General features: G+C 38.3%; 1 protein-coding gene across 1 annotated transcript in view; it reads left to right on the plus strand.

Annotated features, from left to right (window-relative positions):
• The first annotated feature begins 15120 nt into the window (after positions 1-15120).
• Positions 15121-26334, plus strand: part of ASB4 (ankyrin repeat and SOCS box containing 4) — a 107564-nt gene continuing 96350 nt past the window's right edge. The window contains exon 1 of the mRNA XM_027102490.1: positions 15121-15161. The gene's annotated coding sequence lies outside the window, so the exon portion shown is untranslated. The remainder of the gene's footprint in view (positions 15162-26334) is intronic.

The raw sequence follows: 26334 nt of genomic DNA on the forward strand, positions 1-26334 counted from the left end.
GAGCCTGCGCGTCTGGAGCCTGTGCTCCACAGCGGGAGAAGCCACAAAAGGGAGAGGCCCCCCCACAAAAAAAAAAAAAAAAAAAAAAAAAAAAAGATTCTCGCAGCACATGCGGAGACCTACTCTTTCAGACACGAGCTGCTGGAGACAGCCTCATAGACAAATTGCTCCCAAGTCAGCCTGTTCTAGCTGAACAGCTATTGTAGATCCTCATAATCTGACTTCATAATGGAGACTGCCACATTCACTGCCGTGGGGCTGAAATGGTCTTGGTGCTCCAGCTGTGTGTCAGGCTTGAGTCTCGTAGGTGGGCGAGCCAAATTCAGGACATTGGTCTGCCAGAGATTTCCCAGCCCCACGTAATATCAATCATCGAGAGCTCTCCCAGAGATCTCCATCTCAACGCTAAGACCCAGCTCCACTCAACGACCAGCAAGCTCCGGGGTTGGACATCCTATGCCAAACAACTAGCAAGACAGGAACACAACCCCACCCATTAGCAGAGAGGCTGCCCAAAATCATACTAAGTTCACAGACACACTAAAACACACCACCGGATGTGGTCCTGCCCACCAGAAAGACAAGATCCAGCCTCATCCACCAGAACACAGGCACCAGTCCACTCCACCAGGAAGCCTACACAACCCTCTGAACCAACCTTACCCACTGGAGGCAGACAGCAAAAAAAACAGGATCTACGAACCTGCAGCCTGCAAAAAGGAGACCCCAAACACAATAAGTTAAGCAAAATGAGAAGACAAAGAAATACACAGCAGATGAAGGAACAAGGTAAAAACCCACCAGACGAAACAGATGAAGAGGAAATAGGCAGTCCACCTGAAAAACAATTCAGAGTAATGATAGTAAAGATGATCCCAAATTGTGGAAATAGAATGGAGAAAATACAAGAAACGTTTAACAAGGACCCAGAAGAACTAAAGAGCAAGCAAACAATGATGAACAACACAATAAATGAAATTAAAAATTCTCTAGAAGGAATCAACAGCAGAATAACTGAAGCAGAAGAATGGATAAGTGACCTGGAAGATAAAATAGAGGAAATAACTACTGCAGAGCAGAATAAAGAAAAAAGAATGAAAAGAATTGAGGGCAGTCTCAGAGACCTCTGGGACAACATTAAATGCACCAACATTCGAACTATAGGGGTCCCAGAAGAAGAAGAGAAAAAGAGAGGGACTGAAAAACTATTTGAAGAGATTATAGTTGAAAACTTCCCTAATATGGGAAAGGAAATAGTCAATCAAGTCCAGGAAGTGCAGAGAGTCTCATAGAGGATAAATCCAAGGAGAAACACGCCAAGACACATATAACTCAAACTATCAAAAATTAAATACAAAGAAAAAATATTAAAAGTAGCAAAGGAAAAGCAAAAAATAACATACAAGGGAATCCCCATAAGGTTAACAGCAGATCTTTCAGCAGAAACTCTACAAACCAGAAGGGAATGGCAGGACATATTTAAAGTGATGAAAGGGAAAAACCTACAACCAACCAACGATCTCATTCAGATTTGATGGAGAAATTAAAACCTTTACAGACAAGCAAAAGCTAAGAAAATTCAGCACCACCAAACCAGCTTTACAACAAATGCTAAAGGAACTTCTCTAGGCAGGAAACACAAGAGAAGGAAAAGACCTACATTAACAAACCCAAAACAATTAAGAAAATGGTAATAGGAACATACATATCTATAATTACCTTAAATGTAAATGGATTAAATGCTCCAACCAAAAGACATAGCCTGGCTGAATGGATACAAAAACAAGACCCATATATATGCTGTCTACAAGAGACCCACTTCAGACCTAGGGACACATACAGACTGAAAGTGAGGGGATAGAAAAAGATATTCCATGCAAATGGAACTTACTCCATCCAAATAAATGAATTTGGTAAAGTAGCAGGATACAAAGTTAATGCACAGAAATCTCTTGCATTCCTATACTCTAATGATGGAAAATCTGAAAGAGGAATTAAGGGAACACTCCCATTTACCATTGCAAAAAGGATAAAATACCTAGGGATAAACTTACCTAAGGAGACAAAAGACCTGTATGCAGAAAACTGTAAGACCCTGAGGAAGAAATTGAAGATGATACAAACAGATGGAGAGATATACCATGTCCTTGGATTGGAAGAATTAACATTGTGAAAATGACTATACTCCCCAAAGCAATCTACAGATTCAATGCAATCCCTATCAAAATACCAATGGCATTTTTCACAGAACTAGAACAAAAAATGTCACAATTTGTATGGAAACACAAAAGACCCCAAATAGCCAAAGGAATCTTTTTTTTTTTTACCTCTTTATTGGAGTATAATTGCTTTACAATCGTGTGTTAGTTTCTGCTTTATAACGAAGTGAATCAGTTATACATATACATATGTTCCCATATCTCTTCCCTCTTGTATCTCCCTCCCTCCCACCCTCCCTATCCCACCACTCTAGGTGGTCACAAAGCACCGAGCTGATCTCCCTGTGCTATGTGGCTGCTTCCCACTAGCTATCTACTTTACGTTTGATAGTGTATGTGTGTCCATGCCACTCTCTTGCTTTGTCACAGCTTCCCCTTCCCCTTCCCCATATCCTCAAGTCCATTCTCTAGTAGGTCTGTGTCTTTATTCCTGTCTTACCCCTAGGTTCTTCATGACATTTTTTTTTCTTAAATTCCATATATATGTGTTAGCATACAGTAGTTGTCTTTTTCTTTCTGACTTACTTCACTGTATGACAGACTCTAGGTCCATCCACCTCATAACAAATAGCTCAATTTCGTTTATTTTTATGGCTGAGTAATATTCCATTGTATATATGTGCCACATCTTTATCCAATGATCTGTCAATGGACACTTAGGTTGCTTCCATGTCCTGGCTATTGTAAATAGAGCTGCAATGAACATTTTGGTACATGACTCTTTTTGAATTATGGTTTTCTCAGGGTATATGCCCAGTAGTGGGATTGCTGGGTCATATGGTAGTTCTATTTGTAGTTTTTTAAGGAACCTCCATACTGTTCTCCATAGTGGCTGTACCTATTCACATTCGCACCAGAAGTGCAAAAGTGTTCCCTTTTCTCCACACCCTCTCCAGCATTTATTGTTTCTAGATTTTTTGATGATGGCCATTCTGACCAGTGTGAGATGATATCTCATTGTAGTTTTGATTAGCATTTCTCTAATGATTAATGATATTGAGCATTCTTTTATGTGTTTGTTGGCAGTCTGTATATCTTCTCTGGAGAATGTCTATTTAGGTCTTCTGTCCATTTCTGGATTGGGTTGTTTGTTTTTTTGTTATTGAGCTGCATGAGCTGCTTATAAATTTTGGAGATTAATCCTTTGTCAGTTGCTTCATTTGCAAATATTTTCTCCCATTCTGAGGGTTGTCTTTTGGTCTTCTTTATGGTTTCATTTGCTGTGCAAAAGCTTTGAACTTTCATTAGGTCCCATTTGTTTTTATTTCCATTTCTCTAGGAGGTGGGTCAAAAAGGATCTTGCTGTGATTTATGTCATAGAGTGTTCTGCCTATGTTTTCCTCTAAGAGTTTCATAGTTTCTGCCCTTACATTTACGTCTTTAATCCATTTTGAGCTTACTTTTGTGTATGGTGTTAGGGAGTGCTCTAATCTCATACTTTTACATGTACCTGTCCAGCTTTCCCAGCACCACTTATTGAAGAGGCTGTCCTTTCTCCACTGTACATTCCTGCCTCCTTTAACAAAGATAAGGTGACCGTATGTGCGTGGGTTTATCTCTGGGCTTTCTATCCTGTTCCATTGATCTATCTTTCTGTTTTTGTGCCAGTACCATACTGTCTTGATTACTGTAGCTTTGTAGTATAGTCTGAAGTCAGGGAGCCTGATTCCTCCAGCTCCGCTTTTAGTTCTCAAGATTGCTTTGGCTATTCGGGGTCTTTTGTGTTTCCATACAAATTGTGACATTTTTTGTTCTAGTTCTGTGAAAAATGCCAGTGGTAGTTTGATAGGGATTGCATTGAATCTGTAGATTGCTTTGGGTAGTAGAGTCATTTTCACAATGTTGATTCTTCCAATCCAAGAACATGGTATATCTCTCCATCTATTTGTATCATCTTTAATTTCTTTCATCAGTGTCTTCTAATTTTCTGCATACAGGTCTTTTGTCTCCTTAAGTAGGTTTATTCCTAGATATTTTATTCTTTTTATTGCAATGGTAAATGGCAGTGTTTTCTTGATTTCACTTTCAGATTTTTCGTCATTAGTGTATAGGAATGCCAGAGATTTCTGTGCATTAATTTTGTATCCTGCTACTTTACCAAATTCATTGATTAGCTCTAGTAGTTTTCTGGTAGCATCTTTAGGATTCTCTATGTATAGTATCATGTCATCTGCAAATAGTGACAGCTTTACTTCATCTTTTCCAATTTGGATTCCTTTTATTTCCTTTTCTTCTCTGGTTGCTGTGGCTAAAACTTCCAGAACTATGTTGAATAAGAGTGGTGAGGGCTTCCCTCGTGGTGCGGTGGTTGAGAGTCCGCCTGCCGATGCAGGGGACATGGGTTCGTGCCCCGGTATGGGAGGATCCCATATGCCACGGATCAGCTGGTCCCGTGACACATGGCCGCTGAGCCTGCGCGTCCGGAGCCTGTGCTCCGCAGTGGGAGAGGCCACCACAGTGAGAGGCCCATGTACCAAAAAAAAAAAAAAGAGTGGTGAGAGTGGGCAACCTTGTCTTGTTCCTGATCTTAGTGGAAATGCTGTCAGTTTGTCATCATTGAGGACGATGTTGGCTGTGGGTTTGTCATATATGGCCTTTATTATGTTGAGGAAAGTTCCCTCTATGCCTACTTTCTGCAGGGTTTTTATCATAAATGGGTGTTGAATTTTGTCAAAAGCTTTCTCTGCATCTATTGAGATGATTATATGGTATTCCTCCTTCAATTTGTTAATATGGTGTATCACGTTGATTGATTTGCATCTATTGAAGAATCCTTGCATTCCTGGAATAAACCCCACTTGATCATGGTGTATGATCCTTTTAATGTGCTGTTGGATTCTGTTTGCTAGTATTTTGTTGAGGATTGTTGCATCTGTGTTCATCAGTGGTATTGGCCTGTAGTTTTCTTTCTGTGTGACATCCTTGTCTGGTTTTGGTATCAGGGTGATGGTGGCCTTTTAGGAAGAGTTTGGGAGTGTTCCTCCCTCTGCTATATTTTGGAAGAGTTTGAGAAGGATAGGTATTAGCTCTTCTCTGAATGTTTGATAGAATTCGCCTGTGAAGCCATCTGGTCCTGGGCTTTTGTTTATTGGAAGATTTCTAATCACAGTTTCAATTTCAGTGCTTGTGATTGGTCTGTTCACATTTTCTATTTCTTCCTGATTCAGTCTTGGCAGGTTGTGCCTTTCTAAGAGTTTGTCCATATCTTCCAGGTTGTCCATTTTATTGGCATAGAGTTGCTTGTAGTAATCTCTCATGATCTTTTGTATTTCTGCAGTGTCAGTTGTTACTTCTCCTTTTCATTTCTAATTCTATTGACTTGAGTCTTCTCCCTTTTTTTCTTGATGAGTCTGGCTAATGGTTTATCAATTTTGTTTATCTTCTCAAAGAACCAGCTTTTAGTCAAAGGAATCTTGAGAAATAAAAATGAAGCTGGAGGAATCAGGCTCCCTGACTTCAGACTATACTACAAAGCTACAGTAATCAAGACAGTGTAGTACTGGCACAAAAACAGAAATATAGGTAAATGGAACAGGGTAGAAAGCCCAGAGATAAACCCATGTACATATGGCCACCTTATCTTTGATAAAGGAGGCAAGAATATACAATGGAGAAAAGACAGCCTCTTCAATAAGTGGTGCTGGAAAAAATGGACAGCTACATGCAAATGAATGAAATTAGAACACTCCCTAACACCATACACAAAAGTAAACTCAAAATGGATTAAAGACCTTAATATAAGACCAGACACTATAAAACTCTTAGAGGAAAACATAGGCAGACACTCTATGACATAAATCACAGCAAGATCCTTTTTGACCAACCTCCTAGAGAAATGGAAATAAAAAGAAAAGTAAACCAATGGGACCTAATGAAACTTAAAAGCTTTTGCACAGCAAAGAAAACCATAAACAAGATGAAAAAACAACCCTCAGAATGGGAGAAAATATTTGCAAACAAAGCTACTGACAAAGGATTAATCTCCAAAATATACAAGCAGCTCATGCAGTTCAATATCAAAAACACAAACAACCCAATCCAAAAATGGGCAGAAGACCTAAATAGACATTTCTCCAAAGAAGATATACAGATTGCCAACAAACACATGAAAGGATGTTCAACATCACTAATCATTAGAGAAATGCAAATCAAAACTACAATGAGATGTCACCTCATACCGGTCAGAATAGCCATCATCAAAAAATCTAGAAACAATAAATGCTGGAGAGGGTGTGGAGAAAAGGGAACCTTCTTGCACTGTTGGTGGGAATGTAAATTGATACAGCCACTATGGAGAACAGTATGGAGGTTCCTTAAAAAACTAAAAATAGAATTACCCTATGACCGAGCAGTCCCACTACTGGGCATATACCCTGAGTAAACCATAATTCAAAAAGAGTCATGTACAATGATGTTCATTGCAGCACTATTTACAATAGGCAGGACATGGAAGCAACCTAAGTGTCCATCGACAGATGAATGGATAAAGAAGATGTGGCACATACATACAATGGAATATTACTCAACCATGAAAATAAGCAAAATTGAGTTATTTGTAGTGAGGTGGATGGATCTAGAGTCTGTCATACAGAATGAAGTAAGTCAGAAAGAGGAAAACAAATACCATATGCTAACACATATATATGGAATCTAAAAAAAAAAAAAAAAGTTTCTGAAGAAGCTAGGGGCAGGACAGGAATAAAAACATAGACGTAGAGAATGGAGTTGAGGGCCCCGGGGTGGAATGATAAGCTGAGACGAAGTGAGAGAGTGGCATTGACGTATATACACTACCAAATGTAAAATAGATAGCTAGTGGGAAGCAGCCGCATAGCACAGGGAGATCAGCTCGGTGATTTGTGACCACCTAGAGGGGTGGGATAGGGAGATTGGGAGGGAGATGCAAGAGGGAGGGGATATGGGGATATATGTATATGTATAGCTGATTCACTTTTTTATTAGCAGCAACTAACACAGCAATGTAAAGCAATTATACTCTAGTAAAGATGTTTTAAAAAATAAAAACAATAATAAAAATTATAACCATCAAGGACTTGCTTTATAGCACAGGGAACTCTGCTCAATGTTATGCGGCAGGCTAGATGGGAGGGGAGTCTGCAGGAGAATGGATACGTGTATATGTATGGCTGAGTCGCTTTGCTGTGCATCTGAAGCTGTCACAACATTGTTAATTGGCTATATTCCAATATAAAATAAAAAGTTAAACAAAAACAAATGAACAAAAAACACTTCATTTCCAAAACACAAAAGAAAAAAAACCCCTTATTTCCACCCTGTTATATTTTTTGTTAATTGTCAAATTAAAAGATTTTTACTGCTTTGCTATTTATGGTAAGCAGAGGTGAATTAGCTATAGCGAGAGTTATAGAAAATGTGCTCGTGTCAACTCTCATGAAAGAGCATCTTTAAAATTGGGTTACTTTTTATACTTTTCCTCTGCCTGCTTGTACTACTTCACTTCACATTAATTGAGTATGTTCTGCATCTCTAAGCAGTTACTGGGAACTCAAAATAAAGGAGGCATACCTTCCTGCCTTGGTGGAGATCATAATCTAGTGGGAGAGGAGGCACCTGAACAAACATGTACAATGTTATCTGTCAAGAGCTAAGAACTTTGATTTTTATCCTGTATATGCTGCAAAGCCATTAAAGCTGTCATGGTTGGAGCACAGGTTGGAAAAGAATTTCCAGACACAAGGCAGAATGTAAGGAAGACAGAGTTTATTAAAGAGAAGGGTCGCTGCAAGAATAGCGGGCCGACTTCCTGGTAGCCAGGGAAAGTCGACAATGAGCATGGGTTGCTTGTCTGTTTTTATAGCCAGGGAATGTGCAAGTCATTTGCTGACTGGGCAGAGTATGTATACATTCAGTGTGCTGAGAGGGAGAAAAACGGGGCAAATATCTTTCCTTATAATGGGATGGGAAAGGGAGCGGGCATGCTGCTTGCGAGGGCCCTGGGACACTGCAGTGGTCACATTGTGACAGAGTGGTAGGAGTCCTGTAACTCTTTGTTCTGGCAATATTGGCCCTTTGAGTTTATCTTCTTCTTTGTCTTTGGAGCACACTACAAAAACCTTTTAAGGAAGGGAGAAACAGTGTTTCACAGAGGTCACTCTGATGGCTGTTGGAAGGTGAGTTGGGTAGAGTCTCCTTCCTAAGTCTCCTTGAGAGAAGATGTGAACAAGGCTGAGGCCGTGGGGAGGGAGCACAAGGAGCAGGTTTAAGGAATTTCAGAAATTGAAGGGGTGGAAATAGGTGACTGATAAGACGTGGGGGAGAAGGAGGAATTGAAGGTGACTTGGGTTGTTCAGATGTGTAAATGGGGATACACTAACTGGGATGGAAGAGGAACAGATTGGGGTAGCATGGACAGGGGAAGATTGATGAGCACCTTTGATGTGCTCCAAGCCCAGGAGAAGATTGCAGACAAGTTTTTAGTGCTTAGGAATGAGGTTTTGTCTGGACATGGAAACGTGGGGTTCGTTAGCAGAGAGCACAGCAAGTTGTGTAGAGGATCTTCAGGAAGGGTTGAGGTTGTAGCCTGAAGCAGAGTGACATATGTAAAAGTCCTAAGTGGCTACGAGGCAGGTTGAAAAGTAGGAAGTAGGATGGAGAATTAGACACTGAACTGAGCTTTAGGGATCACCTTAAGCTAGGGAAGGCAGATACTGGCATAGAGGTGATCATTTTCCTTTTCTCCTGAATCTGAATGTGGCCTTGAAGTTCTTTATACCACAGTGCTCCAGGCAGTCCTTCCCTGACCATAGAGAATGCAACCTATTTGCTATCTGGCCCTTTATACGGACTGGGAACAATGTGGACGGTGGAGGTGATAGAGGATTGGAAAGAAATCTCCAGAGTTATCTGTGCTTGGCATAACACGGCCCCTCTCCTGGCCTCTGTACCTCCATGGACAAGAGTGACAAGAGAGCCCTGGAACAACTCACCTCCTCACCTCCAATATCTGTTTCATCTCATTAGGCCCTTTATCCCTATGTCATGTGGGCACGTGGAGAAGCCCAGGCTTCCTAGTCAGCCTTCATCCTGCAGACTCTTCCCATATGGCAGGGTACTTTCTCCCATCTCCCTATCCTCCCCCACCCCCATCTTCCAAAACACTTTTGTTGTGTCCTCTGAAACCCATAGTCAGTCATTAACAAAATCCCCTATGTTCTGAAACATCGTCTCTAAATACCTTTTCAACTTTCTGTGTTATCTACTGACCCCCCAACCCCAGGATACTTCCTCATCTGTCCTCGATGGTTCTGCCCCCGCTCACAATCACTCCCTTTTATACTATACTGCCAAAATGCTCGATGATTTTAACATCCTTGTGTGTAACCTTTCCACACTTACATTTTCAGTTCCACAATTGCCTTTCCTCCAGTGACCTTGTCTCTACACTACTTCGCTGCCTACTTCTATGGTTATACTTTAAGATTTTGCTATTACCACTAATCACAACAATTCTAAAATCTTACTTTTAAGATCTCATTTTCCAGCTACCATCTTTTATCTTTTAGCTCATTCCTTCTGGTACTCCACTTTTTGAAAAATTCTTTGACCTTGTTTGATATCTGACTGTTTTTAAAAATGGTTGCCTTTCACCCCAAACACTCCACTTTGCATAGTGCTGATTCTTTATAGTGTGCTTTTTCACTGAAATAGCTATATATAAATCCAGTGTAGTAGACTGTAAGTATATATGTTTTTCCTAAGTTCTGAGGGCTACCATATACTTGTATCTAGTAAGAACTACTGAAAAACAATTTTGATAATTTCGTCAAGTTGGTAAGTTTTCTGAAAAATTCATGATTTCTTCCTTTGAGTACCTTTTCCTGCCATTTATTCTTTGTTCTGGTGAACAGCTTTGTCATGCAGGCTGACAAAAAGGGGTGCAAGTGATAGAACTGGGCCTGCCACAGGAAACAGGAAGAGCGTCACAGTTTTAGGCGAGAGACTCAAAGCCCATTCAAGGAGACATCTGAGGAACAGAAGTAAAGATTAACAGATACTGAGATTCTGGGGCCAGCCCTTGACATTGTAGGGGACATCATGAACCTAACTGCAGCTTGGGAAGACAGGCCAGCATTTTAACAAGTGGAAGTTGAAAGCACCCATTTCTAGGGTCAGAGAAGGGACAGTGATGGGTGGTGGGAGAGGTCAAGAACTTTCTCCCTAGAGGCAACGCTAGAAAGACCAAGGCACTGCTCACTCGGTTGATGCTTCCATTTCCAGGGACCCCATCCCCTTTGCTAATGGACTATGTGTGTACAGCACAGGCAAGCAGGAGGAATTTAGATTTTATTTGGTATGTTTTATTTTAGGAGAATTGACACAAGAGTCTTAAGGAATTACTTTTGGAGACCTATTTCATTTTCTGCCTTTCATTTATTTTTCCTGCAAGCAGTGTTTTATTATTATCATCATTATTTTTTTTTAAGCCTGTGCATTTTCTTTTCATTATTTTATATTTCACAGAAGCTCTGGAGCTTGAATTTGCCTGGCTGCCTTGGGGGAAGATGAGCTCACTTCTGGTGTGGGAATTAGGGGCAGGGCTCTTTCTTATTTCAAACACAGATAGTGGTTATCATCCATGTTTACTTAATATTTTATGACGTGAAAACATAATGACTGTTTACATGAAATATGATTAAATTGCAGAGATGGAGGGGGGATGCTAAATTAAGTCCTCAGTATTCTTTGTAACCTTATATTTCATTTCAAGTAACCTCTCCTACATTCCAAAATTCAGAAAGTAAGTCGTGTGACTATTCTAAGTGAGAAGAAATTGAAGTTACTTGAATATCTTAAAAGTGGAAAATGAAGCCAATTCTAGCAACATGAGGCACTGCATAGAGGCCCATAGGTCATGAGAAATCACAGGAATTTGTCCAGGCCACTGGAATAATGGAAAATTCCTGGTGGAGGAAATTGGACAGAATTGAACAGTGAAGAGCACACAGGTGGAAGGGATGAAAGAGGACAGTGGGCTTGTGGGGCAGCAGCCTCTGCTAGACTCCAGGCTGGTGATCATCCCTGCGTGCTGACAGCTGAACTCCTCTAGTCCAAGGGCAGCTGTGGAGCTGACCTGGGACCGGAAGTTGTCCCCATCACCCCCACCCCCAGGGGGCTACAGAGAAACTCACTTAGGCCATCTCCTAAAGCTTTAGTAAGCAACCTCTTGCCATCAAAGAGGGAAATAGCAAGAAAAAGCACTTTTTTCTTTTTGTGTTTTTCTTTGTGTTTTGTTGGTTTTAGGTTGGGGTCACAGACTGCATTAGTGCTTGCTAATTCTACCCGTGTTATTAACTAGAAAAGAAATTCCCTTCAATACTGAAGAAACCATTCAAAGCTTAAAGGAAATAGTGATATTGAGGAAAACTGGGAGTGAACAACTTGATAGATAAAATCAGTGACAGATAGATGGGTGGATAGATGCATGGACAAAGAAGTAGATAATGAATCTCAGAGTCCACTGGAATACATAGAACCAGTCTTTGACCTCTTCATTTCTCCCTGTCTGGTGTCAGTGATGTGTAATACATGTGATAGCCTCCTGGGTGGTCCTCACACCTCTAAACTTTGGAGTTATCTTTCTTTTTAATAGGTTTTTTAACTTGCTCAAACCCCATCTCAGGTAATGGGTTGCTCTAAGTCCCCCTAAAGATTCCTTGGCATGAAGTTCAGGGGCTTGGATCACCCTTCTTTCTTGTTTACTTGAAATTCTCCACCTTTGCTGTGTGTCTTATTTCCTGTGTCTCTTCTCTTCCCTCCACCCTGCAGTATGCAGCTACCTTCCCTTTCCTTTAATGATCTACAAAGAACCATTAAGACAATTAATACATTTGGCACTGAAGATTCAGGTAGCTGGGGGATGGAGAGTCACTTCACAGTACAGCCAAATAAACAGTATAAAAGTAATTATTAAGTAGCCTTATTCTACCTCTCCTTGTTCTAACTCCCAGTGACCTTCATCACTGGACATTTCTTTCTTGTCCTCATTTTTCCTTCCACCCAGTTGTCTCACCATTTTGCTGGGCCATCAGTCCATTTCTCCAGCATCTCTCTCCCTCTCAGGTTTCCAAGGGTAAAACCAGAATTCTCCTTGTGTTCTTATTGTTCCAGGAGAGCACTGAAGGATGTTTTTCTGTAATAATCCCAACTGGTCTTTTGATGATTAACATCCTGACTCTGTGGGAATAGGAATGATCTTTATTGCCACCATTCCTAGACACTGTCCTCCAGCAGGGTGGCAGAGGAGAGCCACTGCTTACCTGGGGGTCCTGCAGAGTTCAGAGCTGAGTTCTGCCCAGGAGTCGTGCAGCTCACCTGGATATCTGGGGACTTTCCCTCTTCTAAGGCTTAACATGTAGGAGCAAAGGAAGGTTGGATCAGATCATTCAGCTCCTGGCTCTGGTTTCTAGGTCAGGGTGGAACTATCTCCTGTGCTGAGCAAATTTTTACACATAATTTCAGCAAGGAGTTTTATGGTCATGTCAGATATTACTAGAGCTTTAGCCAGGAAAGACAATATGCATTACTGACCTATTTCTTAAGAAAAATAATAATAAATAAAATTTAAAACCCTATAATTTTGCAACCTAATAAACTTTTCTAAGAACAAGTTTTTAATGGATAGCAGCAATTTTAATTAAATATCTCATCTTTCAAAAACCTTTGTATACAAGCTCCAGTAATGCCACTTTATTTTGCCTATTTGTTCTTCAAGAAAGGATCATACATGGTAATATTAAAAGGACACTCACCCAAGTACACTCTACCTCAATATTAGGGCCCTCCCAGTTTTGCTCTAGAATGAAATCTTTATGCCAAGGATTTTCACTTTCCCTCTGTTCTGCCTTCTCTTCCAGACCATGTCTCAAAGCCTGTCATTTCACATCCAGCCTGGCTGCAGGCTCTTTTCTAGCAAACAAACAAGAGTCTTAGCACCTCAAGAGGAATTCTACCTTTAGTTCTTTGAAAATAACAAGTTTCTTCTCCAGGCTACACTTGGAAAATATGGTCTTGTATGTCAGGAGCTCCCCACCCCAGAGCCTTTTTACAAGCATGCCCTCCTACTTTCATTGATATTCCCTAAACTATTATGTTTCACCTCTTGCCATGGTGATACTGACAAATCCAACAAAACTCTCAACATTAGTACCAAAATTACATTCAGAATCTTATTTGTATTTTTTAGTTTTACCCATTATATAAAGCCCCTCAAATAGGAAGGTGGTTGGAAATGGTAGTGTTAGGAGAATGGCTTTGTGTTAGTATGGAAGGAGCAAGGTTAACTCCTGACACAGACTCGTTTTGAGACAACATAGAGAGTCAGAAGTATGTCGACCCCTGATTATTGAACCCGGAATGGGTACACATGACCTGACAAAGGATTTTCTTTAATTTATTTTTTCTTACACAAGCAACACATGTATGCTTTCACACTGCAGAATATTCAGATGTTATTGATAAAATTAAAATCTCCCTACCCTTTGTCCATGGGAAAATACTTTTCTTAGTTTCATATGTATTCTTTTCTTTGTCTATTATTTTCTTATATATGTACCTATAGAAACATATGGTATTATTGCGTGAGTGTGTTCATGAAGCAATATTGTCAACTAGTTTTTCTGGTGCCTTGAGGATGACTTTTTTGGCACAGAAAACACTCTTCAGAGGTGATGTTTGTTTTTAAAAATTGATAATTTATTAGTTATAGATTATGAAACCTATATCTTATGCTTGAAGAAGAGATTACAAATCTTATTATTCTATTCATAGCAAATTTCAACAATCCCTTTAAGAGGTCTTTGATTAATATTAAGACCAATTTATAGAGTTAGGTATTTAAACTTCTTTATCCAAACTGTATTCATGAAACTAATATTCTGTTTCCTTTTAAAGTTCTACATTGTCTGATTTAACAAACAAAATTTTCCCGAGTAGTTAAATAGCTCGTATATGAAATAAATTAAACTTATAAATAGATGATTCTTAAATTCTCTTAATGTTCCATTAATATTTATGAAGCACAGACATTAAATTAAAATCACAAGCCTAAATAAATTATATAATACATTTTAAATTAGAACCACAAGATTGCTGTTCTAATAAAGCTATTATTCTATCAGACCAAATTTTGAATATTACAGGTATATGAAATATAAAATTATGCAAAATTCTGAACACTAAATTATTGAAAACAGATTTGTTTATCTTGACATTTATATATTTACCTTCAAATTTTCTTAGGGTTGAAAGATGCTTACTACTAAAGAAAAATTATGTTATTTCACATGATTTTGGGGGTTACTTTATTATATAATTTTGGGGTTGTTTTCTTTGCTTGATAGAGTTTTGCAACAAACAGAGGTTATAGAGTTGCATAATTGGATCACTGTGGCAATGATGATATGCATTGGTCCTTACTTATATGAAAAATTGTAAAGCCAAGGACTCCAAAACTTCAAGAGTAAGCTGGCCACAGACATAGCTTACATGCCTGGATTCGAGTTCTGTCATTACTGGATTAGTCAGGGTTCTCCAGAGAAACAGAGCCAATAGGCCATACATAGTTACATAGAGAGAGATTTATTTTAAGGAAATGGCCCATGTGATTGTGGAGGCTTGGTAAGTCCAAAAATCTGCAGAGTGGGCCAGCAGGCTGGAGACCCAGGAAAGAGGGGCAGTTTGAGTCCAAAGGCAGTCTGCAGACAGAATTCCTTCTTGCTCAGGGGATGTCAGTCTTTGTTTTATTAAGGCCTCAAACTAATAGGATGAGGCCCACCTACATTATGGAGAGTAATCTTCTTTACTCAAAGTCCACCAAGTTAGTTTCATTTCAAAAACACCTTCACAGAAATAATGCCATTTGCAGTGACATGGTTGGACCTAGAGATTGTCATACTGAGTGAAGTTAAGTCAGACAGAGAAAGACAAATATCATATGATATCGTTTATATGTGGAATCTAAAAAATTAGTACAAATGAACCTATTTACAAAACAGAAATGGAGTCACAGATGTAGAAAACAAACTTACGGTTACCAAGGGGGAAAGGTGGAGAGGGATAAATTGAGAAATTGGGATTGACATATACATACTACTATATATAAAATAGATAACTAATAAGAACCTACTGTATAGCACAGGGAACTCTACTCAGTACTCCATAATGACCTATATGGGAACAGATCTAAAAAAGAGTGGATATATGTATATGTTTAACTGATTCACTTTGCTGTACAGCAGAAACTAACACATTGTAAATCAACTATACTCCAATAAAAATTAACTAAAAAAAAGAAAAAAACCCACAAAAGCACCTTCACAGAAACATCCGGAATAATGTTTGACCAAACATTTGGGCACTGTGGGCCAGCCAAATTGACACAAAATTAACCTTTTAATTACTCACCATTTAAATCAGATTAGACTGTGAAATCCTACACAGGGGGCAACATCACTTGATTAAAGCTTGCATTCCTAAGGCTAAAATAAGTAAATGCAGTTCCATTTAACTCTAAAGATCTTTGAGCTTACATGAATCCTACCTGAATTCTTTTCATATGCTGTCTATCAATATTGCTTATCATTAGGCCCCTAAAACTCTTATAAATATTTAAATTATATCTCTGAACTTGAGGTCACCTACGTATATTTTCCATGTTACTAGTTCTCACAGGAGTACTTTATTCTTTGATACATAATATTCCTCTGCACGAATGTGCTTTAGTTTATTTAACTGACTCTAATTGATATTCAGATTTTTTGCTATCACAAATAATTATGCAATAAATAATCTTGCATGTGATTTCTTGTGCATAAGTATAAGTGTTTCTGTAGGGTAAATGCCTAGAAATAGATTTGCTGAGTCTTAGAGTATGCATCTATTCAGTTTTAATCCATTACTACACTGCCTAATTGTCCTCCAGAGTGGCTATACTAAGTTAACACAACAGCAATATGAAAATACCTTTCCCTCTAATCCTTACCAATCAATTGATGTTATTGGACATTTTATTTTTTGCCTGACTGTTGCATAAAAAAAAGTATTTCATTTTCCTTTTTATTTGTGTGCTTCTGAATCTTTGTGAGACCAAGTATCTTTTTGGATATTCATTTATCTTTGTAATTCTTCTGCAATTTGACTTTCTTATGTATTCATGGGTCTGTTTCTAGAATTTTTATTCTTTAAAAAATTGATCTCTTTTTCTTATTGTGCCAATAATGCTATTTAAATCACTATAGGGGCTTCCCTGGTGGCACAGTGGTTAAGAATCCGCCTGCCAATGCAGGGGACACGGGTTTGAGCCCTGGTCCAGGAAGATCCCACGTGCTGCGGAGCAACTAAGCCCGTGCACCACAACTACTGAGCCTGCGCTCTAGAGCCCACAAGCCACAACTACTGAGCCCGTGTGCCACAACTACTGAAGCCTGCGCGCCTAGAGCCTGTGCTCTGCAACAGGAGAAGCCACCGCAATGAGAAGCCCACACACCGCAACAAAGAGTAGCCCCTGCTTGCCACAACTAGAGAAAGCCTGCGTGCAGCAACAAAGACCCAGTGCAGCCAAAAATAAATTAATTAAATTTTAAAAAATTTAATAAATCACTATATATTTATAATACAATTGCATATTAGATTGAATGAATTCTATTGCCCCAGCCCAGTTACCTTTTTAAAGCAAAAATAAAGATATAAATTTTATAATTAGCATGTAAAAGTTTATGAAAAATCCTGTTGACCTTAGATGTGGGATATACTGAATTTATAGATTCATTTTTGGAGAATTGACATCTTTAAAATGGCAAATCTTACCCTCCGTGAACTTGGTATTTATCCACTAATTTAGGTATACTGAGTAAAAGGAACAGTTGTAAGTAGGCCTTTAGTGATGTGGTGGTGAGGTGTGGGAAGAAAGGAGGTGTTCTATAGTCCTGTGATTAGGTCTCAGTCTTTTGGTGAGCCTCTGCCTCTGCACTGTGAACCTCACCAGTGCTTCTAAGTCCCCCCCCCCCCCCGCCACTCCCCGCTCTTAGCTGGGAGAGGATGGCTACAGGAGTCTGGAGTTGAGTGTTTCCCTTCCCCAGGTTTCTCTCTGGTAAAATAGTTTATTCCAAGGGCAGCCTTTGTTAAGAAGAATAGAATGCAATGACACATTTCAAAAAGGTTGCTTTTCCCCTCTCGCTGCTAGAAGCACAAAGGGATTTTTCTCTGATATTCACTGTGAGGACCTATTGGAGCTCCTAGTGATAAAATTCACAAGTGTGGGACAGCCCCCCATGACTGGGTCCCCTTGGAGTTTTTAACTTTCGTACTTGTCCATACTAATCCTCTAGCAAGTCTTTAATGATTACAGTTCAAATTTTCCTACCATGGCACTGGTTCCCAGAGAGGCTGGAAGGCATAGTAAAAGGCAAAAACACAGTTTAAAGAGACTGAACAAGCATCAGAACCAGAGTCAGATATGGCAGGAGTATTGGAATTATCAGACCAGAAATTTAAAACAACTATGACTAATATATTAAAGAATCTAATGGAACAACTAGACAACAGATAATGTAAGCAGAAGGATGGCAATCCTAAGAAAGAATCAAAAAGAGTTGCTAGTGATCAAAATCACCATAACAGAAATGAAGAATGGCTTTGATGGGCTCATTAGTAGACTAGACACAGCTGAGGGAAGAATCTCTGAACTTGATATCTTAATGGAAACTTCTAAAACGGAGAAGCAAAGCAAAAAAAAGAAAAAAAAAGACTGAAGAAAACAGAACAGAATAACCAGAAACTGTGAGACAACTACAAGAGATCTAACATGCATAATGGGAATACCAGAAGGAGAAGAAAGAGAGAAAGGAACAAAAGCAATATTTGAAGTAATAATGACTGAAGATTTACCACAAATTAATGTCAGACACCAAACCGCAGTTGCAGGAAGTGCAGAGAATACCAAGCCCTCTTCCCCTGCTTCAAGGAAGGACATGGTCTAAGGAGTAATTTATGCTCCAGAGTTCCCCTTGGAGTCAGGCTGGGACTTCACATGAAATCACATCCTTTTTTGGCTTCTTCCCTTTCCCTGTCCTTCTCCCATTCGCTTAATGTCTCTAGGAAGCCTTTCTTTAATAAATCTCTTGTAGCTGAAAAAATAAAAATTAAAGTTTAAATGAATGTTGAAATCTACCTAAAGTTTTACTTATGTCATTTGACATAATCATATTGCTTTAACTTTTAATGTGTTAACATAATAAATTACATATAGAGTTTTTTAAAAAACAGTGAACTCTACTTCATCATTTTTTAAAAATACACTGCCAGATTTGATTTGCTAATATTTATTTAGGACTCTACCTCTATGTTCTTAAGTGAAATTGACCTTTAATTTTATTCTTGGGCAGGATTTGCCTTGTTTACATTTAGAGATTGTAATAGTCTTATAAAATAACTGTCTTCTTCTTTTGTTGTGTAGTATATGGTCGTATTTTGTAATGATCCATGGATTTTTGATAAATATTTATGTCTTTATTAGGTGCAGAATTTGCTCTGTTTCATATAAATTGAAACTTCTTAATGGTATTATTTAAGCATATATTTATATTTGTATTGCTCTGAACATTGTCTCTTCTCCATTTTTCCTAAAAGGACTTTTCTAATAGTATCTTCCAAAACTTCTATTAGATAAAATTTGGATCTTCTGGATGGATTGTTTGAGATTCTGTCTTCCTCTTCTTACTTTACATCTTTTTATTGTGTGTGTGTCCTGTATTCTGGAAAAAAAATATTTGGGTTTTTCCTCCAGCTCACTAATTTGCTCTTTTTGTGTGTCCCATCTGCTATTCTACTCATCTATTGAATGATTCATTTCAAAGATGAAGCCTTTAATTTACACGATTGCTGGCTGATTCTTTTTAAAGAATTGCTGGTTAAAATACTCTTGGAATATACTGTATCAATTAAGCTTAGAATAAAATTACAAGTCCTTAAAATGGCCTAGATTGTTCTAGATGATCAGACTCCTGTGGATTCTCTGAACTCTCCCCCCCTTGCCCATTCTGCTCCAAACACTTTGGTTTCCCTGCTATTGTCAAAATTTCAAACCCTCCACACACACATACCTGTTCCCCTCCCCTGCTTGCCCTATTTCCACCCCGCCGGGCGTTATAAGACTTGCTCCCACCACTATTCAGATCTCCACTCAAAGGTTACCTCCCCATCAGAGAGATAATCCCTGACTACCTTATCCAAAGCAGCACCTAATACCTTCAAAGACATATTCTCTCTCCCCCCTACTCCTTTCTTACTCTGCTTTATTTTTTTAAATTAATTTATTAATTTATTTATTTTTGGCTGCGTTGGGTCTTCGTTGATGTGTGCAGCCTTTCTGTATTTGCAGTGAGTGGGGCTACTCTTCGTGCAGTGCACACAGGCTTCTCATTGCGGTGGCTTCTCTTGTTGCAGAGCACGGGCTCTAGGTGCACGGGCTTCAGTAGTTGTGGCGCGCGGGCTCAGTAGTTGTGGTACGCAGGCTCTAGAGCACAGGCTCAGTAGTTGTGGTGCACAGGCTTAGTTGCTCTGTGGCATGCGGGATCTTCCCGGACCAGGGCTTGAATCCGTGTCCCCTGCATTGGCAGGCGGATTCTTAACAACTGCACCACCAGGGAAGATCCACCCTGCTTTATTTTTTTATTTTTTTATTTTTTTGCGGTACGCGGGCCTCTCACTGCTGTGGCCTTTCCCGTTGCGGAGCACAGGCTCCGGACGCGCAGGCTCAGCGGCCATGGCTCACGGGCCCAGCCGCTCCGCGGCATGTGGGATCTTCCCGGACCGGGGCACGAACCCGTGTCCCCTGCATCGGCAGGCGGACTCTCAACCACTGCGCCACCAGGAGAGCCCACCCCCTGCTTTATTTTTGTCTGAAACACGTTTTGTGCTCTGATATTTTCTTTTGTTTATATTTTTTGTTGTCTGTCTCGACCAGTAAAAATTGAAATGTCCATGATGGTAGCAACTTTGCCTGTTGTGTTTACTGTGGTATCTCCAGAAGTTAAAGTACCTGGTACATAACAGGGAAGCTCAGGAAATATGTGTTAAATAAAGTAGTGATGGTGTCTAAAGTCCAGTGCTGCCAGCTCTAGTAACTATTTCTTCACGGGTGCATTCTTTCATGCATGGTACCTCTTTCTCATGATGCTGGCTAATCTCAACTGTTAAGTGGTCATGTGTGTATCTTTGTATTTGTGTTGCCCTGTTTGGCCATCCTGGGAAAGCTCCATCAATTTACTCCAGCCAACATATGGGGGAGGTTCATGAAATGATGCTGGGAGTGGACTGGCAGACTGCTTGCAGTCACTTGTGGGAGAGGCAGAATATTGATTGGGGTGTACCTATAGCTACAGGAGAGATGGACACTCTTCATTCCTCTTGTTTGTGACCATTATTCCAAGATCCTAGTCCTTCCTTTCCAATGGAGGCCTCTACATGTATTGTTGCTGTCTGAAGGTGGGCACCACTCTTGCTTGTTTCTTTACACAGGGAGAACCATGGAGTGGTTGACGTACTTGACTTCTCCCGCTGTAGTAACCCTGTCATCTTTCTGTCCATTGTCCCAGGGCTCCCTCCTACTTCAAAGGTCTTTCAACCAAGTGCACGAAGCAGCACACTTTCCTTAAAAATAATTTTTTAATTTTGAAATAATTTATGACTCACAAGAAGTTGCCAAATAGTACGGAGGATTCCCATGTACCCTTCACTCAGTACAATGTATGTTATACGTTGTCAAAGCCAAGAAACTCATTCTGGCACAATACCATTAGCTCAGGTGCAGGCCTCATTCAGATTTCATCAGTTTTGACATGCACTCCTTTTTTTTAAAAAACAGCTTTACTGAAATTATGATTCATATACCATATGCCATACAATTCATATCCCACAAATTCACCCATTTAAAGTGTACAATTCACTGATTTGTCGTAAATTCAGAGTTGTAAAACCATCAACATAATCTAATTTTAGACCATTTTCATTACATCCAAAAGGAAAACCCATACCCATTAGCAGTCACTCTTGGTTCTCTATCCTCCAGTCCTAGGCAATCACTAATTTACCTTCTGTCTCTGTGTATTTGCCTAATGTTTTCATCCATTTTGTAGCATGTATCAGTACTTTATTCTTTTTTATTGCCAAAAACCATTTCATTATATTGCTGTACCACATTTTGTGTATCCATTCATCAGTTGTTGGAAATTTGGGTTGTTTCCACTTTTTGGCTTTTATGAATGATGCTGTTGTATACTGTGTTTATTTTTGGGGGGGGGGTAGTTCTATAAAATTTTATGACATAGATTCAGATAACTATCTTCACAACCAGGATACAGCAATGTTCCATCATTGCAGATAAAGTCCTTCATTTTATCTCTTAATAGTCACACACTTTCCCCAACCCTAACCCCTGGCTACCACTGACCTGTTCTCCATCACTGTAGTTTGTCACTTTGAGAATGTTATGCAGATGGAATCATACAGTATTCAACTCCTTGAGACTGACTTTTTTTTTTCACTCAGATAATGCTCTTGAGATCCATCCAAGTTGTTGCATGTGTCTGTACTTTGTTTCTATTTATCGCTGAGAATTATTTCATAGTATGGGTATATCACTGTTTGTTTATTGATTCATCCATTGCAGGACGTTTGGATTGTTTCCTGTTTTGGGCTATTACAAATAAAGCTTCTGTGAACATTACTTTATAGGTTTTTGTGTAAACATTAGTTTTCATTTATCTAAGATAATGTCCAGAAGTGCAATTTCTGGCTCATGTGATAGTTGCATGTTTAGGTTTTAAGGAAAATTCCAAACTGCTTCCCAGAGTAGCTGTATCATTTTACATTCCCACTAGCAATTTATGAGGATTCAGTTTCTCCACATCCTCTCCAGTGTTTGCTACTGTCAGTAATTTTTATTTTAGCTGTTTTAATGGGCATGTATTGGTATCTTATCATGGTTTTAATTTGCGTTTCTGTAATGACTGATTGTATTAGTTTTCTATTGCTGCCCTAACAACTTACCACCACTTTAGCAGTTTAAAACAGCACAAGTTTATTGTTTTATAGTTCTGTAGTTCAGAAGCCTGATACAGGTCCCATGAGGCTAAAATTGTGGTGTAGGCAGGGCTTCATTCCTTTTTGGAAGATTTATTTCCTTGACTTTTCTGGCTTCTAGAGGCTCCTGGCCCTCCTTGCATCTTCAAAGCCAGCAATATCACATATCTTTGACCCTTCTGTTGTTGTGTATCTCTGACCATAGCCAGAAAAGATTTTTACCTTTTAAGGACTCATATGATAAAACTGGGCCTACCTGGATAACCCAGGATAATCTCCCTATCTCAAGGTCCTTAACTTTTTTTTTTTTTAGATTATTTTTTTTGACATGGACCATTTTTAAAGTCTTTATTGAGTTTGTTACAATGTTGCTTCTGTTTTATGCTTTAGTTTTTTTGGCCCCGAGGCATGTGGGATCTTACCTCCCCTACCAGGGATTGCACCTGAACCCGGTTCACTGGAAGGCAAAGTCTTAACCACTGGACTGCCAGGGCAGTCCCAAGGCCCTTAACTTTAATCACATCTGCAAAGTCCCTTCCACCAAGTAAGATCATATATTCACAGGTTCCAGAAATTAGAAGGTGGACACCATTTGGAGGCCATTATTCTGCCTACCACATTAATGGTATTGAAAATTTTTGAGTGTACATATTTTCTATTCCCTTTGGTAAAGTGTATGTTCAAATCTTTTACCCATTTCTAATTGGATTGTTTGCTTTACTGTTGAGGTAAAATACTCTTTACATGTTCTGGATATGAATGTTTCATTGAATACATGATTTGCAAATATTTTCTCCCAGTTTTTGTTTTGTGTTTTTATATTCTTAATAGGGTATTTTGCAGAGCAAGCATTTCAAATTTTGATGAGCTCCAATTCAGTGATTATTTCTTTTATGAATCATGCCTTTGGAGTCATATCTAAGAACTCTTTACCCAACTCTAGGTCACAAAGATTTTCTTCATGTTTTCTTCTAAAAGTTTTATAGTATTACATTTTACATTTAAATATGTGATATATTTGTCCAGAAGCAACTAATATTTTCATCTTTCTGCATAATCAGGACTTTCTGAGCAAAAATTACTAGCAACATAGGCTAAAGTTTAAGCATTTTATTCCCATAAATTTCCCTGTATCACTGCTTGAGCTACATACCACAGATTTTTTAATTGAAATTTTTATTGAGATAGTTATAGACTCACATGCAGTGGTAAGAGATAATACAGAGAGATCCCTCATACACCTTGCCCAGTTTCCCTCAATGGTAATATTTTGAAAAATTATAGTATAATATCACAACTAGGTTATTGACATTGATGAAACCCATTGATTTTATTCAGGTTTCCCCAGTTTTACTTGTACTCATTTGTATGTGTGTGTGTATTAAGTACTATATAATTTTATCACCTTTGTAGGTTCATGTATCCTCCACCACTGAGCAGTCCCATTACCACCACCACAAGGGTCCCTTATGTTGCCCTTTTACAGCCATACCTCTCTCCTTCTCATCCTTCCTTTCCCCACCTCCTCACAACCACTATTCTGTCTTCATTTTCTAAAATTTTGCAATTTCAAAAATGTCACATAAGTGGAATCATACAGTATGCCTTTTTGGGGGATTGGCTTTTTAGCATAATTCCCTGGAGATTCATCCAAATTGTTGTATATATCAATAGTTCATTTTAAATTAATTGCTGAGTAGTTTTCCATGGTCAGTGTAACTGTAACAGTGTAAAAGTTTGTTAAACCATTCACCTGTTGAAGAACATCTGGACTGATTACAGTTTCTGATTATAACAAAAAAGCTTCCATGAACATTCATCTATAGGTCTTTGTGTGAGCATAAGTTTTCATTTCTCTAAGATAAATGCCCAGGAATGCAATTGCTGGGTCACGTGACAGTTGCATGTTTAGTTTTTTGAAAAACTGCCAAACTGCTTCTTGAAGTAGCTGTACAATTTTACATCCCTACCAGAAATGTATGAAAAAATCCAGTTTCTTCACATCCTCGCCAGGATATGGTGTTGTCATTATTATTATTTTTTTTATTTTAGCCATTCTGGTAAATATGTAGTGATAGATATCTCATTGTGGTTTTCTACAGTTCTGATGTGCTGTATTTTCATTTTAATTCAGTTGATATAAAAAGTTTTTCCCTGGGACTACTTATTTGACACATGGATTATTTAGAAGTAGATTGTTTGATTTCTAAGTGTTTAGTGATTTTTTTCCTTTCTTTCTGTTATTGAATTCTAGTTTGACTCCATTATGATCAGAGAACATACTTTATGTGATCTTAATTCTTTTAATTTCTTAAGGTTCATTTTATGATCTAAGAAATAGTCTTTTGTGGATGTCCCAAGCACACTTAAAAAGAATGTGTGTTCTGCTGCTGTTGGGTAGAATGTTCTTATAAATATCAATTAGATTTCTTTGGCTGGGTATTGTTTAATTCTCTTAAATCCTTCCTAACATTTTTTTCTACTGTTTCTACTAACTTTTAACAAAGGGATATTGAAGTCCCCAACTGTGATTATGGATTTCTCTATTTCTTCTTTCATTTCTGTAAGTTTTTGCTTCATGTACTTTGCAGCCCCCTTTTTCATGTGTTTTAGGCTATTTATACTTAAGGTAATTATTGATATTTTAGAATTCATGTCTGCCATTTATTATGTGCTTTGTTTATTCTCTTTATTTTTCATTCTTCTGATTTTTCCTTTCTTGTCTTTCTCGGTGTTGCTTGAGCTTTTTCTTTTTTTTTTTTTGTATTCCATTTTGATTTATCTACAGTATTATCTCTTGAGTCTGTCTCTTCATTCAGTTTTTTTAAGTGGTTGTTCTAGGTGTTGCAATAAGTATATGCAGCTTATTGTAGTCTATTATCATCAGCATTTTACCACTTCAAGTGTAATGTGGATGCATCACCATTATTTAGGTCACTCTATTCTCCCTCTTTATAATATAGTTGCCTTAAAATATTACTTCTACATACACTGAGAACCATATCAGACACTGTTATAACTGTTAAACATGATTTTTTTTAATTGCAAGGAAAAATAATCTATTGGACTTGCCCATATATTTTATCCTTTAAGTTGTTCTTTCTTCATTTTTGATGTTCTTTGTTTCCTTCTGTTATCATTTTCTTTCAGTATGAAGAATTTGCTTTAGCTATTCTGTCATTCTGCTGGGGATAATTTCTCTTAATTTTTTCTTTATCCTCTAATTCTTCTTATTCCTGAAGCATATTTTTACTGGATATATAATTCTGGGTTGACAGTTCTTTTCTTTCAGCACTTGAAAAATTTTGTATCACTTCTTCTGACCTTCATGATTTTTAATGAGTAACCAGCTGTTATTTGAATCATTGTTCCTCTGTAGGTAATGTGTTGATTTTTACCTAACTGCTTTCAAAAGTTTTTCTCTTGTCTGTGACTGTGATGTATTTAGGTATAGATTTTGGAGAGTTTATTCTGTTTGTGGTTTGCTCAGCTTCCTGAATCTGCAGGTTTATATCTTTCATCAAAGTTGTGAAGTTTTTAGCCATTGTTTCTTTGAATTGTTTTCAATACTGCCTTTTTTTTTTTCTTTCTTTCTGGGACTTTGATAACATGAATCTAAGATCTCTTGTTATTATCCTATAGGTCCCTAGGGCTCAGTTTATTCAAAAAAATTTTCCCTATGTATTTTTGATTAAATAATTTCTATTAAACTACCTTAAAGTTCACTGATTCTTACCTTGTATCTCCATTCTGTTATTGAGACTGTCCAGTGAGGTTTTTATTTAGATTATTGTATTTTTCAGTTCTAGAATTTCCATTTAATTTTTCTTTACATCTTCTATTTCTTTGCAATATTTTCTGTTTTTTAAAATTTGTTTCAAAATTGTTCACAATTGCTTGTTAAAGCATTTTAGACAGCTTTTTGCAAATCCTGCTCAGACAATTCCAACATCTGTGTTATGTAGATGTTGTCATCTATTGATTGTCTTTTCTCATT

Source organism: Aethalodelphis obliquidens, unplaced genomic scaffold (assembly GCF_003676395.1).
Source record: "Aethalodelphis obliquidens isolate GAN/ISIS:26980383/991018 unplaced genomic scaffold, ASM367639v1 scaffold5, whole genome shotgun sequence".
Classification (NCBI taxonomy): domain Eukaryota; kingdom Metazoa; phylum Chordata; class Mammalia; order Artiodactyla; family Delphinidae; genus Aethalodelphis; species Aethalodelphis obliquidens.